At 41.7% G+C, this 17,021-nt stretch overlaps 1 protein-coding gene across 6 annotated transcripts in view; it reads left to right on the forward strand.

The window, feature by feature from the left end:
* The window catches only part of MPPED2 (metallophosphoesterase domain containing 2), a 162,594-nt gene that overhangs the window by 22,027 nt on the left and 123,546 nt on the right, over window positions 1-17,021 (forward strand). The gene's annotated exons all lie outside the window — the stretch shown is intronic.

Below are 17,021 nucleotides of genomic sequence, written 5' to 3' on the forward strand. Positions count from 1 at the left end.
TGCCACCTCCTGTCACTCACTCATCAATATCTTAGGGATGGTTTGTTGGCAGCTCTCATATTTTGGTTTTTGGCGCCTCCTTTGTGACTCTACAGTCCCCCAACACCTCTGCTTGGAAGTGAGAACCTTTAGAATATTTGAATAAGGGGAAAAGTTGTTTGGCTTGATGGGAGCCTTGGAAACCATCTGCAGGACAGGGAGGAAATGAGCAAGATGAGTGGGAAGTCTGGGGGAAATTGGATGAAAATGTTTCAATCAACTAACCAGTAAGTATTATTGACAGTAGCTCAGGGGGCAGGGATGTGGCTGTTTTGCCTGTTGTTGTAGTCCCAGGGCCTAGCACAGTGCCTGGTACAGTAAATAGGTATTGACGAGGAAATGAATATGTGGACATCTCCTTGGGACTGGCAGTCAAAGTAATGTAGAACTGTAAAAAGTCCTTGTCTGTTAGGGGTGTTTTGCCTGTTTAGAGAGATAGTAAAGTGTACCTGAATTAAATAATATTTGATAAAATAATCACGGGTGCATTATTAGCGACAGAAGATTGAAGTGTATCTTTGCATACTTGTGTGCGGTGCTCACTGTGAGGGAAACACATAGAGTTTCACGTATGGCCCTTTGGCAACCAGAGAGGTTGAATGACTCAATCAAGGTCACACAGAACCACTGGTTTCCAGTACACTGTGTGTCTTTTTATGACCCTTAGTGAGCAGAAAGTGCTTAAGGAACATACAGTTTGGGGCAGACAATAAAGCCTAACTAAGTAGGAGAAACAAGGGAGAAATTCTTCAAGAACACATCTGAAATAAGTCTTTTCTTTTGAATAATCCAACTTAATTCCGTTAAATTGCTTTCCAATTTTATTTCCTAATTTTCCACTATTAGTCAGAGTGTCTGGGTTAGTCAGAGTGTCTTCAGCTCTTATTCTTTTCCCAAACATGAAAGAAGGAAGGCTCCCTGTAGGAGGTACCCTGTGATGGAAAACAGTTCAACTTAAACAGGAGCAGCTATTTTCTGCCCTGGAGGGTCACACTTTGCTTTCATTTCGTAATTGCTCCTCCTCTTCTTACCACCCATGTGTCCCTTGGTTCCTCTAAAGTCTGGCAGCATTTTCTGGACCTCAGAGCTCCAGAAACCACTGCCATTTCCTACTCAGAGACTATGCACGTTGGACAGCAATTGCATTTTTGCTGGGATGTGGGAATCGGGAATCATGCAGCCATATGCCTTGGGCTTAGATAGTGGCTCACATTCCAAACAAGTAAAATGGTTCCTGGCCCACTGCTTGTGCTGTGTGGAAGTGAGCAAACCTACATGCTTCTAGGTCTTTTCCACTTGGACGCATAAAGATGGAAGGTTGGATGCTTCAACCCAATCAATTTTACAAAGTTCAATTTGAGAACAGTTCTGAGAGTTGACGGTGGTTGAATATCAAGGGTAATATTAAAGGCACCTCTGTTTTTGAGAAGTTCTCAAAGATTGCTATTTGGAAATAATATCTCCAGCCGAAAAGAAGTGGTGTTACTGCACAGAAAAATTGCTTCTGTGAGCCATGATCAATGTTGGCATCACTTGGGAGACCACTGAAGTGTGTCTTCTTCATTAGGATTGAAAAACCCTGCAGCCACAAGTCACTCCGGAAAGAGCATTTCCAGCCACATGCAATTTCTGGAAAAAGCTCTGTGGCAGGTGTGGGGTATCCTATTAAAGTTCTTTATGTTAAAGCTGCAGCTGGGCCCAAGTTGGCTTTGGCCATGGTCCTCTTAGCCTAGGGTGCTGCAGATCGAGCTATCAGTCAGACTCTAGCCGAGTGCCGGGGATGTCGGTGTGGTGGCTGCAGCTGGGTCTTGGTTCAGTGGCTAGTGGGGAGCCAGAAGTACCTGTTAGATCTTTCAAAGCTGAGCAGCACAAAAAGTAGAATTCTCCCAGCTCTGTTGCTTTTCTGGGAAGTTCCAGGATGGCATTTGGCAGCTACTTTCACGTTCACTTCTAACAGTTGAACTTCGTAATAGGAAAATTAGCTAACAAAAGCTCTCGTTTTTGGTGGTGATTAAAATGAGTAGTTCTGGAATGCTCAAGACCCCAACGTACGAGACAGAGAAGCTTATAAAATATGCAAGATGAGGAGTCCAGCTAGTGAATAATTAGTTGTAGCAGTCAATTGCTCCCTGTAGAAATTAGACATTACCGTTGTCCCTGTACAGATGTGTGTGTGTGTGTGTGTGTGTGTACCTGCACACACACCCACAGATAAATGAAGGTTTAAGATTAAACAGGAAAGTGCTTTCTGAACACTTTTAAAAAAACCAAGTAAAACGTTGGACATTGTTTGCATGTGGGTTGAACACCTCCACTAAGGATTTCTAACACATTTGACCTTGCTTTCCATTGAGGGCACCGAGAAGCCACATTATTAAGCATATTGGGTCAACCCGGAGTTCACGGTTAACATCATTTTTCTTTCTGTGGAGATGAAAAGGTCTTCAGCCAGATTGTTTTCTTTTTGTTCCACACCGGGTGGGGGGTGGCATGATTTTTGCATGACTATGGGTCTGCTCTATAAATAAGCAGATTCAGTCTTTTGTTTTAAATGTAATCAGCAAGATTGCATTTGCATTGCTTGTAAGTGAATCACATAAGTGAAATTACATTGCCTGCATCTCATTTGGTATCATAAAATGTTATGGGATGCAGGCTGTTTTTCTCCAACTGAAGTGTCTTGAGTTAGTATTAGGGTGCTTACTTTCATTTTCCTTTGTGACCAAATTTGTTGCATTCTACAGAGTTAGGGCTCATATTTTCACTTAACGTTACTTGCTGGAGAAACACCCGTTCGTGTTCTCTAGAATGAGCCAAGATATTGGTTCAGTAGGGGGTAAATGGGAGTTTTAAGACTATCTCAGTCGTGTAGCAAGTGATGGCTAATCACTTTCTGTTGTTTGAGACAACTTCTGCTTACTGAGAGTCAATGCCAGTCACTGTTGGTTGCAAGTAGAATGCAATCTAAAGCTTTTCCGGCAGTTGGCTCCAGAAAATGGTTTACATAAAACAAAAACAAAAACTTCAGTGAGTCACCATTTTTTTTAGTGACTAGTATAAAATATATATCTTAATTGGCTCTTCTGATAGCCCTGAAGGCAGATGACTTAAAAGTCATTATGAGATTGCCCCCCCGCCCCAATTCCCTTGAAAGTAAATAATTTAACACAACGGTAATAATCACTGACTTCAAAAATCAGTAATTTCAGTGACAAATGAGAATGCCCTATTTCACAGATCACTTCCCTCTTCTACTGAGGTTTTCTTAGTTCATGAATTTTTAAGATGAAAGTCAAGGGAAGGGTATGAGTTCTTAAAAGATAACCTAGAACACGGTGTGGTTATCCGCAAAACCTCTGTTTGTTAACTGCTTTATTGGTAAAACCTCACAAGGCAGCAGGCAGCTGTCCTGCTGATTATGCCCTTTGGTAAACGTGAAAACTGCTTTTCAAAAAGAAAAAGTATGCCGGTGACAGTGATATGCTAACAAAATGAAAGTGCTAAATAACGCATGATGATCTTTGGCTGTTTGGAAAGATTTTAGTAGCGAAAAATAGGAGGAATTAAATGTGATGAATAGGGAATTTAAGTATCAGAGGGTACATTTTTTTTCCCTACCAAAAGAGAAGACTTAAGAACACTAAACCCACAAGGAAACCTAACCTTCTGAAATAGCTTACAGGTTTCTTTCAAAAAGACTTTGAAGGAGATGTGCAGTTTTGTGTTCCCATGTTTAACAAAATATATATGTCTAGGAAAAACATTTCATATGAAGGACAGGATGGAGTGTAACTTCTTTTTAATTAGTAAACTTTCAATTGAAGCGTAACACACAGAGAGGTGTACAAATTAACTGTATCTGATGAAATGAGTTTTCACAAAGGGAACGTATTTGTGTGACCAGTCTTGGGTGTCGTTTTAAAGATCATGTGTTTGTTTTAGTCTGCAAAACAATATTCTAAAGTCATAAGAATTTAAGTATCGTAATCTATGATAAACTTTTATTAATAAAAATTGTCCAGGCCTTTGTTACTAGTGCTGTGTGGTTTACAAAGAAGGTAATTGTGACACTTTGGGATCCCAGTGGCCTCCCTAGGATTCGTCTGCAACTGGAATTTGCAGGGTTTCGTTTATATGTGACTATTGTGACTTTCATTTAAACTGGTCTCCAAGGCATATTTTCCATTTGTAGTCACTTAAGATTTCCTGAAAGTGCCTCTCTGTGATTTGATAATTCTCTGGGTAATATTTCCAAATGGATGACCTTCTTGAGTTAAAATAATTTTTTTCAGTCTAGCTCTAAAGATATCTTTATTTTCGATTCCATTCATCACCATTTTCTCATTGAAAAAATTAACTGTGCCTGTCCCACTTCAAATGAGCAGCTGCCCTTTGAAACTAGATCCTTGGTTTTGGCTGTAATTGTCCAAATGAGGAGGACTAGGTTGGCTAACTGTTTGAAAAGAATTGGTTGTGACTGTAAAGCATTTTCCTGCTTTCAGTTTTTTTCTCTTCAAATTTTGGTGTGTTCTCAGCTAGAAAAAGAAGAAGAAGAAAGGAAACGTGGAAGGAGAGAGGGAGGAAAGAAGGACAGAAACAAAAGAAGGAGGGAAAAAAAGGGTGGGGGAACAGTTCACAAAATACAAGCAAGACAGCTATTACCTGGGAATAACTTAACTCCAGCTTTGGAGGAAAGAGAAAGATAAAGAAGGACTCCAGAAGTGAGAAAGACTGCGGGGCTTGATGTATGACTATAAGCTAGTGACCCAGAGTTTTCTTTCCTTTTCCGTAAATTCACCAGAATAAATACAATGAGAATAAAATGCATACGTGTGCGTGCACGCACGTGCGCGAGCGTGTGTGTTCCGTTTGATGTCATTTTCATCTGTTCCTGCAGTACCTACACTGCTTAGTATGGTTCTGAAACCATTTCTTTAGGAGCTGTCTTTGGAGCCAGTTCATGGGTACGTAAGGAAAGAGTTCTCTATATTTTCCAGCGACAAAAATCATCTTCACACGGACTCATTAATACCTCCCTGGCGAGGCCCTTAAGTGCCCGAGGAATAAAATTCATTAGTGAGTTCCCATCTTTGACTTTCTCACTCTGGCCACAGGGGTCTTTAGACTCACCAGGCCAAATACCTTCTTCGGTTGATCATTGCCAAGAAGAGTGCTTATATACATGGTTCTACAGCAACCTTACACTTGTCCACAGAGGTATTGGACTGACTACTAGAAAGCTGATCCCAAATGATCCTGTATAATACGGTCTGTCAGCCTTCAGACTGAAATAATTGCACATTCCGTTTAGATGGCCGAGATGGCTGATGAGAGGTGTTTCCTGATTGGTTACTTAACAAGTAGCCATTTTTTTTAAAGGAAACTAACAGTCATAATAGATGATCTGGCTATGTATGTGTGTTAACTCTCATAATAACTAGTGAAGAACACTTCCAAATGAACATGAATTATAGCTCTGTTTATTACACAATTGTGAAAGCTAATAATTTGTCTTGACATAATAGCTGCTTTGAGCTATCAGGAGTCACAAATAAATATATAGACATTTCCAAAAATATATTTGAATTCTTATATTTTGATTATACAAAATTATACATTGTCTCCAACAAAAAGTTTGGACTGATACCTCTAGTTAAGATAGAAATATTCTAAAACTCACTTAATCTTATAAATAGAAGGGTGGATACAAGTCTCTCAGCGTTTTGATATGTATTTGTTTCTTTGGCATGGTCATTTTTTTTATCCCTTCACAATTCAGATATGTTTTGAATTCATGCTGTGGTCTAAGCAAGCAAACCGCCTGAGTCTGGGGTTGTTTAGCAAATTGAAATGATGGCCTCATAAATTTATTATGGGGGAAAATAGTTCAGTGTAATGGCCACTGATGATCTGTATCAGCCTTGATACAAAATTTGTTATCACTTAGAGTATAAAACTAACCCTCATTATTTTGATTATCTTTCATTTAATAGCTTTCCCCTCATCTTGTCTACCTACTTAGTTAACTAAACACTTCTTTTGGGGAACCCTTTTCCCCCCTCTCCATCTGGGCGTCTTAGATCTTCCGAACCCCAGGGCATGCAGCCTAAGTTAGACCAAGGAAACTAGTTAAAATGAGGCAAACCAGATCAGACAAGACAAAATCCACAAAGATTATAATAACAATAAAATAATGACTACCATTTTTGAATGCTCATTGTGTACCCAGCTAAGTGCTAACTGCCTTAATGCAATATCATTTAACTCTTAATATAACCCTTAGAAGTAGGTGGTGTTACTCCCATTTTGCAGATAAGAAAACCAAGGCTAAAAGAAGTTGCCTAGGATGACCTGGGTTTCACAGTTATTCAGTGGAACATGTTTGCCTGATTCTATGCATCATGCTGGTCTGTCAGCAAGGCAGCAGCAGACCCCTGGATTAAAGATTTGGATTTTGACTGTTTTCTTTTCCAAAACAAAGCTCATGATAAAACCATGTGGAACTGAAGTCATGAAGAAACATGAAGTAAATACAATCCAGATCCACAAACATATTTTTGGAATAGTTCCACTGATTGAGGCTCTGTAGAGCTGCATGACCTAGGATGACTTTTCCACTCAGACAGAAACACAAGTATGGAGGAATTCATTATTTGGAGGCTGGGGCGTCCATGGAGAAGAGCATATTGGATTGAGACTCAAATGGTGTGGGCTTCGGTTCCCTGATCTGTGAAATGGAACTAGTACTGGTTGGAGCAGATGGTCTCCAAAGATATTTGCATTCCAAGCATTCTAAGATTTTAGACTGAAGTTACTCAGAGTTCCTTCTATTACTTCCTGGACTTTGCACTCAAAGTCTGCATGGATTGGAAGGTAATGCAATAGAGAGTTACAGATGGAAACGTCACCCTCACAGGTCATGGAATTCCAGGAGGAACACCCAAGACTGTTAACCCATTGAGCTAAACACCTGAACCTGAGCATACAAATTTAAGAAAGAGAAGATTTTCTCTACCTTGAAGGGCATGTGGGACTGGATCTTTGAAAGACAGAAATTTCCTCAAAGAATACATTGATATGGAAACATGAAATAAAGATGTGGAGACTGGGCCTTTTACTGACTGGAGTGAAGAATCTGAGATTCCAGAGACGTGTGTCAAGGATCTTTTTTTTTCTTTCACTCGTTCATAGACATATTCATCTAAGAATATGTCAGGGGCCTGAGAGCCTCCAGTTTCAGAACTGCCACTGACTCACGCTTTGATATTGGACACGGCTCTCCAGCCTTGCTTTCGTATCTGTAGGATGTAGAGTCGGCCCCCCAAACTGCTTGCTGGTGCTGGAACATCTGTGAATCAGTGTATCTTTGGATCCCACGAAAGCAAGAGAGTGACAGCATTGAGGTGGTGTTTGGAGTGACAGGGCTCCCGGGTGACTTAAGTTAAGGCTGAATGACCGATTCAGAGGACCTGGACTCAGGTCATGTCTGTGGGGAGGAAGAAGAAGAGTCCAACGTGAAAAAAGTAATTTGCAGTTGAGTGAGAACGGTTTGTTCTCTGGAATGAGTTAAATAGGTGATGCTGATTCTACTGTTGTCCACTACGGAATCTAGGAAGGTGGTGGAGGAAGCCAGATGTCCAGTCCAGCACTGCTGTGGCATCCCGGAGACTGCTTTTGGGGTTGGTGTGAGCTGCAGGTCTGCAAAGGACGCGAAGTCACGTGGTGAGGAGGAGCTGTGTACTGGTGAACTAATGTCAAGGAGACCAGGTTTAAGGGAAGGCAAATACGGGGGATCTTCTAGCCCAAAGGTGTGGCCCCAGCTGGCAGACCTCTAGTGGATATACTTGAGTTTGGGGGAAGAAATTTTAAAATAGGAACCCAGCCTTGACAGTGAGGGTAAATTGATTGCATTTCCTGGAATTGTGGTAGGTGATAAAGGCGTATAGCAGGAAGGAGGAGGCAGAAGTCCATTTACCAGAACTGGAGGGAAAGGCAAAGCAGAGGGAGATGCCGGGATGGCTTGTCCCGAGCTGCTGGTGGTCTGGTTTAGGATTTTCTGGTTGCCATCTGTGGTCAGGGTTGGTCAGGGTCAGCTCAGAGCCCGGCCTGGGACTGACCCAAGTGGTGGGCACACAGCTACCATGGCTGTGGGTGGAGAGCTGGCGTGGGGGCCGGGAACCTCGCTGTGCAGTTGTTGGGAAATTCACAACGTGCCCGGAGGCCCCTGTGTTGGTTAAGCTGCCCGGGGACAAGCCAAGAAGTCTGGGAAGGGTGTGTTCTTTCTCCCTAGTGCTTAGTTTGCTTTATAAGGTTAAAAAAAAAAAACAGTAGCCCTCAATTTCTTAATCTCTAGGTCCTTGACTTATGTCTATGATTATTTACACTCATAAAACAGTCAGTTTACCCTGACTACCTGACAGCTTCCCTCGTGCAGGTGCAGTCTAGGCTTTTCCTGTTGGTAATACTGAAATCCTGTAAGACAGACCTGCCCTATGCCAGAGGTGGTCCTTGGAGGGGTAGAGACCATATTTAATACTCAAAGAACCCTTTGAAGTGGCTGTGTATCCCCCCTTTGCAAGGCTGGAATCAGAATGAAACCCAGCTCTTCTCGTGACAAAGCCCATTCTTTTTTCCATGAGGCTATGCTGACTTTCCACTTGAAGTACTTTCTTTTCTGTTTTTCATTCTTGTTTTTAGCAGGAACAATGAAGATTTTCAACATTCCAGCTACTGTGCCTAGAAATCCACTGAAAGAAATGCCGTCTTCTCTTTGCTTAACCTTTAAGCCCTTCGGACAGAAATATGCGTGTGTTTTTTAACTGTAGGAAATGCACATGACTCACAAGTTGTTTCTTGAAACCACACCACTCTTCCTAAATTTGAAAAGCATGACAGTGTGTCTTGGATCTTAAGATGTGATGATGGTTATGCGTGATCATGAAGGTAGTGAGTGAGCATTGATGAGTGTGTTTTGTGACTTCAGTTTACAGTCTGTGACCCTAAGCAAGGTCTACATTGTTTTTTCCTGCATAAGCCTTGTCCTCTGCCTCTCTTTTTTTCCTGAAAAACAATAGAATCAACATGGTACTTTACTTTAAAAACTAGGTTTTATGATGCAGTTGGCAGCAAATAGTATTGAGTGGTGATGGAACAGTGATTTTTGGAAATAAACAGTGTAGGGGACGAGGAGGAGAGAAGGAACATGCGAGCCCTGTGTTTACGTTGGAGCCCATGCTGCAAAGGTGGGAGGTATTTGAGCTCCGTGCTCCATGTGGGTGGCCAGGATGGTCGAGAACACAATTTTATTTATCTTAGAGGAGTTGCTATAATTTCTGCCCAGAACTATTGGCATTTGGGGGTTCACACATCGCTGAACTCCTGATCTGTTGGCATTTGAAGAGTAAGACCCACGGTATTTCTCCCTTATGGCGAGAAGGTAATATAGCTAGTTCCCCAAATGGCCCAGTTCACGATTGCAGGCAGGCCCCGTTGTGAGGGCTGTGTGTCTAGAAATCCTGTCTGGGCTTGATAGCTTAAAAGCCTCTTGGGGGAGTTCAGCAATGAGAAATGGTTAAGAAAATTATGACAAACTAACCTATGAAGTATCCTGCAGCCAGTGAAAACGTTCACAAAGAGTCTGCAGTAACATTGAAAATGCTGACGTTATAATGGTTTAAGTGGAGCCAAAAAAAAAAACAAAACCCAGAATATAACATTTTGAATGCAGAATGCTCCCAATTACATTTTAAAAATACACAGTGAAAAGACGAAATGGAAAGATACCAAAAATGTTGCTAGTAGCTCTCCCTGGGCAGGTGAAGGTGCGTTCATCTTTCTTTGATTTTTATACACCTATTCGGAATTTTATTAATGTTAGTTACTTATAACTTTAGTAAACATTTTCTGATTAGGAGGAAAAAGGCTTGTTTTAACAGTAAAGTAATAATTTCTCATATTTGGGGGAAATGCGCCTTTGTGCATCAGGGAAATTCACTTGTCCTCTGTGACTCTGGTTTCTGGGATGACTCTTATTTGGCTGAATTAACACATGACTTTGTGTGAAATAACACCTGTTTGACATGAGCACTGAGGTGACCTAGAAGACTTGGTGGTTTTAATAGTATCAAGTGAATAATAGTTTTGAGAGATGGGGTTGAATTATGAGTCACAAAATGGTGTGTTCTTTCCCAGCTAGGGTGCAGGCTGCTTTGTTAGCTGGGGTACTTCATTAAGGAGACTGTCGGGTTTTGTTTTCCTAGTGAAATTAGACCAATCCTGAGAAATTTTGCAGAGACAGAAATAACAACAACATAGTAATAATTATGATTATTGGTCCTTCACACTGTGCTCAGGGGGTTCTCACTACTTCCCCACTACATCTCTATGAGGTAAGTATTTTTACCCCTAACGTCAACCTGAGAAAACCGAAGTATGAGGTTCAGTAACATGTCTATGTTCCAGAAATTGTCCGTTTGCATATTTGGGACTTGAATCCATGCTGTTTGTCTTGAGAACTTACTATGCTCATAAACTTTTCTGGGGATTCTAGTAAATCTCATGCAGGAATTTATATTGAAACATCTGTTTTTCTTTCAAATGAACTAAGAGATGGATGCGAACGGTGTTTGGACCAGTAAAAACACCTGACAAAAGATAGCGCTTTATGGTTCTTAGGGTATTTTCTGTCGGACAGTATCAAAGTGGACGAAACTCAAATTTCAAAAGCTTTTTAGGTATTTAAAAGTAATACTGATATTTGAAATCTTCAGATCTGGAGAAGACTTGTTTCTTCAATTTAACACTGGGTTTGGCATAGAAAAAGTGTTGGGCTGGGAGGCTCTCTAACAGCGAATAAGCCAGGAGTCAGACAGACTCCCCTTGTGATTGAGGCTTCGCCGTTTATGGCATCTCTGACCCTGGGGAAATTGTTTAACCTCATTAACCCAGTATTTCTCATCTGTAAAATGGGATTAATAATACCCACTTGATAAGGTTCTGGCGAGGAATAGATGAAGTAATGTTCCTAAAGTTCTGGCACAGTGCCTGATGCCTGGCAGCCGGCATTCACTGATGGGAGCCGTTACTTTTGTTCCTGGGAGTTGGGACACATGGAACCTGCAGCTAGTTCTGCTGCTGACAATGGCCATGATCCAGCCCATCTGAATCTTAAGCCCCTGTGGCAATCATATGTCCTCTTTACCAGTAAGGTGAGGATGAAATTATATATGAAGATTACATACTAGAATCTTCAGATTATACATGAAGTGGCTTTCTGAAAAAGCAGGAAAGGTGGTACCGATGTACAAGTTAAAGATGAAGGAACAGTAAGCAGAGCAGAAGGGCAAAGCCGTTGACCTGAGTTGAGGTTGTAACTGGAACTTTCCCACAGGAGTCCTGTTTGCAGAGAACAAGTTGAGTGAGTTGTATTTACTGTCTTCTGTGAAAAAAAGCTTTTTAACCCAGAAACCCAGCAGCACCATTCGCAGATCCGCCTGCCTTGTGGCCCGTCATCAAGAAAGGGCCAGCCCCGAACGGACCTTGGGGAAAGTCTAATTGTGTCTTTCCCAGTTGAGGGCTGCACCTTTGGCTATTAGGGAACTAACTCCCTGACAGGCCTGGCCGAGGTTTATTCTTTCACTCAAGAATGAGAAGAGGAACAAAAGAGCCCATTTCTCCAGCCTGGCAGACTGTGGAAGCATCCAGTGTAGACATGTGAGCTTGTCCATACCTCTCAGACTTACAAAAATTGTCTGTGTGCTAAAGGCAAACTCACATCAAAATTCCTGGCTGTTTTCACATCCTTCCCCTGCCGTGGGTCCTCTACAGACATTTAAGAGTCAGGACAAAGAGAAATTATATTCTAGTCCCGCTGCGCTCGTTGAAGTGGGTTCGTGATTCTTACCATGTTTTTTTTTTTCCTGGTATGGTGACATGCTACAACATGGATGGGAAAGACACAATAACTTATTTGGAATCAGAAGCTGATTTGTAGTTGGGGGTTATAAATGTTTTTAGCAACTTAGGCCACCACTCACCCGAGATTCCAATTGGAATCACGTTGTCTGTACAGAGCAGCGCCAGCTCCAATGTTAATCAAGTTTAATTTGTCAGCCAGGACTGCTTTTGTACAACAGACGTTTGGAGGCATTGCCTATTAGAATAGCAAGTCTTCAGCACTTCCTTGAAAGCCTATCTGAAGGCTTGATTGGGACGGCCACCTTATTATTGTTGTTGTTGCTTTTATTATTTAAAGAGCAGTTGATATGGGAGTGAGAAGGGGATGGGCTGGAACTTAACATGCCCCCTTGGCCACCCCTCCCTAAAAGATGATTTAAAAACAGGCAGTGAGCCAGAGAATTTTCAAGGCTAAGTTTCTCACACGGAAGAGAAAAATTATTGCAATGCCCTTTAGCTAAGTACACTCACTTCAGCCTTTATGGATAGCAGCGGTCACGTGGTCACCTCTTCACGAGGACAAGAGCTTGAAACGATCACACGGCAGAACCTCTGGAGAATGGGGGCTGGATGGTATCTGATGATAGGGCACAGGGACTACCTGCAGGGTTTTTTTTTCTTTTCTTTTTTTTTTTTTTAAGGCAAAGACTTTTTGAGGAAGTTATCTTCTTGCCAAAAAAGCTAAAGTGGTTGATCTCCTTTTCTTCTTATCCATCATTGCGCTAGCAGAAAGAGATAGCGGTCAGTCCTGAGTCTTAGCAGACTGGTAGGGCAATGCAGTGGGCAGTTTAGCAGAACGCACACTTGAGGTAACGGCCCTCTGCAGTTTAGCCTTCAAAAGGGTGTATGTGTGGCATGGAAAGGAGCAAACGGAATGATGTGAAGGTGGATGAAGACTCTCTAGTAAACCTGCAAATGAGAATTATCTGAAGTGTATTCCCCTATCCAAAGGATCCAGGAAAGTCACTGATTGGAATTAGAACAGGGTAATTTTGTATGTGAAGTGTATCATGAGACCAATAAAAGAATGTTGAAATGACACCTAGCCAGGCACTGAAAGAAATTGGATCTGGCCAGGGTAAGAACCAGGATCTAATTGGATTTGTGTGTTATTTCCGTGGGTGTATAGGAGATTGTGAGAGAGAGTGTGTGTGTGTGTCTGTGTGTTTGCACTGAATGAAAGCTGACTGTTAAAGTACATAGTTCAAAGTTTGGCCTCTATAAAATGTGGTCTGTACTTTGGGCTCAGTCATCCTTGGTTCATACCTTTAGTTGTTTTTATAAAGTTGTTTTTATAAAATAACCCCTTGTTTCTGATGGGTAGCTGATCTGGGTGAGTAGTTGTAACTGTAGTCTTGATGATTTGTTGTCCGGATTTTGTGAAAATTGGAATCTGGATAATGCATTCCTCCTCCTCAACTTAGCAATCCGAATACCACTGTAAAGTAGAGCAGTGCCAGCTTTCACAACTTTAGGAAAATTCAGGTCACCTATAAATGCAGTGTCCACCAGGGAATTACCTTCCTGTGAACTTGGCACTCTGACTCACCTTCTTACCTCTCTCTTTTTTAAGTAATGTTCCTTTTATGTTGAATGACATCACCCTAGCTCTCTGCTTGGTGACTCCTGCTGCCCCCTGAAGGCCTGGATAAAATATACCCACCCTGTGAAGACCGTCCCCATCCCCAAATAGAACTAATTCAGTCCATTAATATTTCTCATAGAAGAATCTCCAGTAATGATGGCTGGCACTTATTGAGCATTTAATGTTCACTAGTCCCTTTATAAGCAATAATTGTCTAATCTTTGTGTCAACTTTATAAGGCAGCAACTGTTACCATCCCCAGTTTACAGATGAGATAACTGAGGCTTCAAGAAGTTTAGTAGCTTGTCCACGGTCTCAAAGCCAGGCAGAGACAGAGCCGTGGCCTAAACCCAGGCCTTGTTGATGCTCTGAGTGACATAAATGACCTCTGAAATGACCTCTTAATCACTTTGTTCTCTCTTATTCTCCCTCCTCCCATACCTGCATAGGGATATAGAATTTATGGTCACATTAATTACAGTTTGGTATGTATGCCCTCCAAAGCAAAAATGTGAGGTTCAAGATGGTAAAAATGGCAACCTTAGTAAAAGCATAATCCTTAAAAATCTTGACTCTCATACAGATATAAAATGAACACTTGTTAAAAATTTTATATAACTCATTAATAAATGAGGGAACCAAGAAATTTGTTAGAATAGCTTCATAGAAGGACCACGAATTTATATGGTATAAAAGACTGTTGAAATGAATTTACAGATGGATACAAAACTGGAGGGGAAGTCACCTGAACCTCCACTGGACAGTTTCTTTGCACCTATAGAGAAGAATTGTTTGCATTGCTTTCGCTTATCCACGAGTTACAAAGTTGTAGTCCACGGACTGAAGCCTGTAGTCCTGTGGGATCAGATGATACCTGAGGGTTTATCATTCCATTAAAAAGATGCTCACTCCAAAGTCTTCAATTTTCCCCACACCTTTGAGAAAGAGTATTTATTACACAGCAAAGGGCAGATGCTCATGGTTAGACAGACTCTGAATCCAAAGCCCCAAACTTACTATGTGCCCTTAAGTAAAAAATTTGTAGAAGAATACAAAAAAGTTCACATGTGTGTACGAGCGTGTGTACACAGACAACCTGCAGAGAGCGATCTGGAGAGGATTAAATGTAGTAATACAGGAAAAGCCCCCGGCACACAGTAGATACTGCTAAATGTCAGGCATTGTTAGTAATAAAGTGCCTAATATGTAGTTGTTCCTTAATAAATGTTTGTTGAGTGACAAAACCAGGAGTGGACAGACTTTTTCCTATTAAGGTCCAGATAGTAAATATTTTAGGCTTTACAGGCCATATGGCATTTGTCACAACTGTGAAACTCTGCCGTTATAACTCAAAAGGAGTCCTAACAGTATTTAAATGCATGAATGTGATTGTGTTTCAGTAAAACTTTCCTCCTAAAAAAACATACACTGGGCTAGATTTTGCCTTTGGGCTGTAGCTTGCTGACCCTAGCCCAGAGGATTAAAATGGCTAATTCAGAAGCGTAGGGTGAAGGATTCAATTCTAGTCAGACCTATTGGTAGACTTTGCTAGTGTCACTCAACAGAAAAACCTGGGTAGAGGTTAGCCAGTGCTAATCAGAAGTTGTAACACAGGAGAGAGTATTCCCCTTTGTTATTATTCCATGGAAATCGAATGCTGGAATTGCAGTCTTAGATTTAGTTGCAGATTTAGATTTTGTTAGCGGATAGTGAGACCTCTAATGTGGGAGGCCCACCAAAGTGCGGGTCCTTGCCACTGGCTGTGAAAGATTTTGCAGTAGAGGCAGAGGGACAAAGTGAAAAAATTGCTTTATTTCCCAAAAGAGGAAAAGGAAGGGAAGTGCTCAAGCAGAGAGAAGGAAAGAAAAGTGCTCAAGAGGGGAGCCGTCAGCCAAGATGGCCTGTAGAGACAGTTCCGGCCCGGGTCGGGCCACGTGGTCTTTTGTGGGAGGCTTCTGCCATCATGTCCTCCTTCCGGGTGTGATGGAGCCCATCAGTCCTTGTACAGGCTTTTCAGTCCTTGCGTGGGTTTTTCTGGTTGTTGTCATGGCAATTGTCAACTGTCATGGCGCTGGTGGGTGTGTCACTTAACATGTTAATACATTACAGTGAGCGTATACTGAGCCTCAAGGTCCACTGGAAGTCAAATCCTCCACCGTCTTGGCTGTTGGGTCTGACCAGTTCTGGTGTCTTCTCTTTGCCACCTGAGACTTAGATAAGAGTGATTGGTTTCTGTTTGGGGGAGGGGCAGGGGTATGATCCTGGGGGCAACAACCTTGGTAACAAAAAGAAAAGCTGCTTTTAATCAGAATGGCTGCAATCTGGTAGACCCAGCACCCCCCCCCCCATAAAAAACCCCAAAATCTCTGAAGATTTTGTTCAGCCATGAAAGTTTTAAAGGGAAATGGGGGCATAAACTCTGTTAACTGTTGAGATAGGTGGTCAGAGTCATTGCCACCCCCCAGTGCCTGTAGGCTTCTCCTAATCAGCAGCTTGAGCCTGCTCTTCTAAGGTTCAGGGAGGCCTGGGAGACTTCAGCTCTTCTATGAACAAGAGGGGCAGGGTTGGTGGGGGTAGGGGAGCGCTGCTTGGTATCAATTTGATTATCTTTTCAACTGCATACTAGCTGGGTGATCACAGGCAGATTACCCACCAGGTCTGTACCTTGGATACACCAACCCTGCGATAATGGTGGGGGAATGTAAACTACAAAATACTCTACCAAGGTAGTAAGTCCTCACTGCTAGAGGGGGACAGAAGTAGCCCTCGGTGGCTTCTTCCATTCTGTGGAAACTGTGTGATGCTTATGGTTGAATAGTGGACCAGCAATTTCAGCAAACGATAAAGATGTAGGATAAAAAGTTTCTCTTATTGTCATGAAACAGTCTCCAGAGTAACATACTGAGTCTGAAAATCATTGTATTGCGTTAGTTTTGAAAGGTTGTTAAATGTTGGCATCATGTTAAGTGGTTTTACAAATAAGCATTTGTCTTGAAATGGCCTTATGTAATGTTCCATGTGTAGCCAAAAATGGTCTCTCTGCCTTAGGCACGACTGAGTTTTTTGAAAGTAAGGCAGTCAACCCAACCCAAAGTTGGAAAAAACATTAAGGACCATTAAAACCCAACATTTGGCCACACACTTTAAAGAAGGCCCATTAGCCATGCAAGTATGAAGTTACCTGCACATCTAATAAGGACAATTAACTAAACAATGAATGCCATTAACAACTACTTGTGAGACATTAAGCCCTTGGAAAACTTGGCTTTGGAGACTTGGGAAGTGGAGAAAGACAGTAGAGAGAGGTCTCCTTTGGCAGTTTTAATACAAAAAAAATATTTTTATCCATTAGACCCAATACCTCCTTATGAATATCCCCCCAACGTTTAAAAAATTAAATGATTGTGTTTTTGATATCTCTTCACGTTCTTTCTACTGGGCT

Source organism: Camelus bactrianus, chromosome 10, assembly GCF_048773025.1.
Source record: "Camelus bactrianus isolate YW-2024 breed Bactrian camel chromosome 10, ASM4877302v1, whole genome shotgun sequence".
NCBI lineage: Eukaryota > Metazoa > Chordata > Mammalia > Artiodactyla > Camelidae > Camelus > Camelus bactrianus.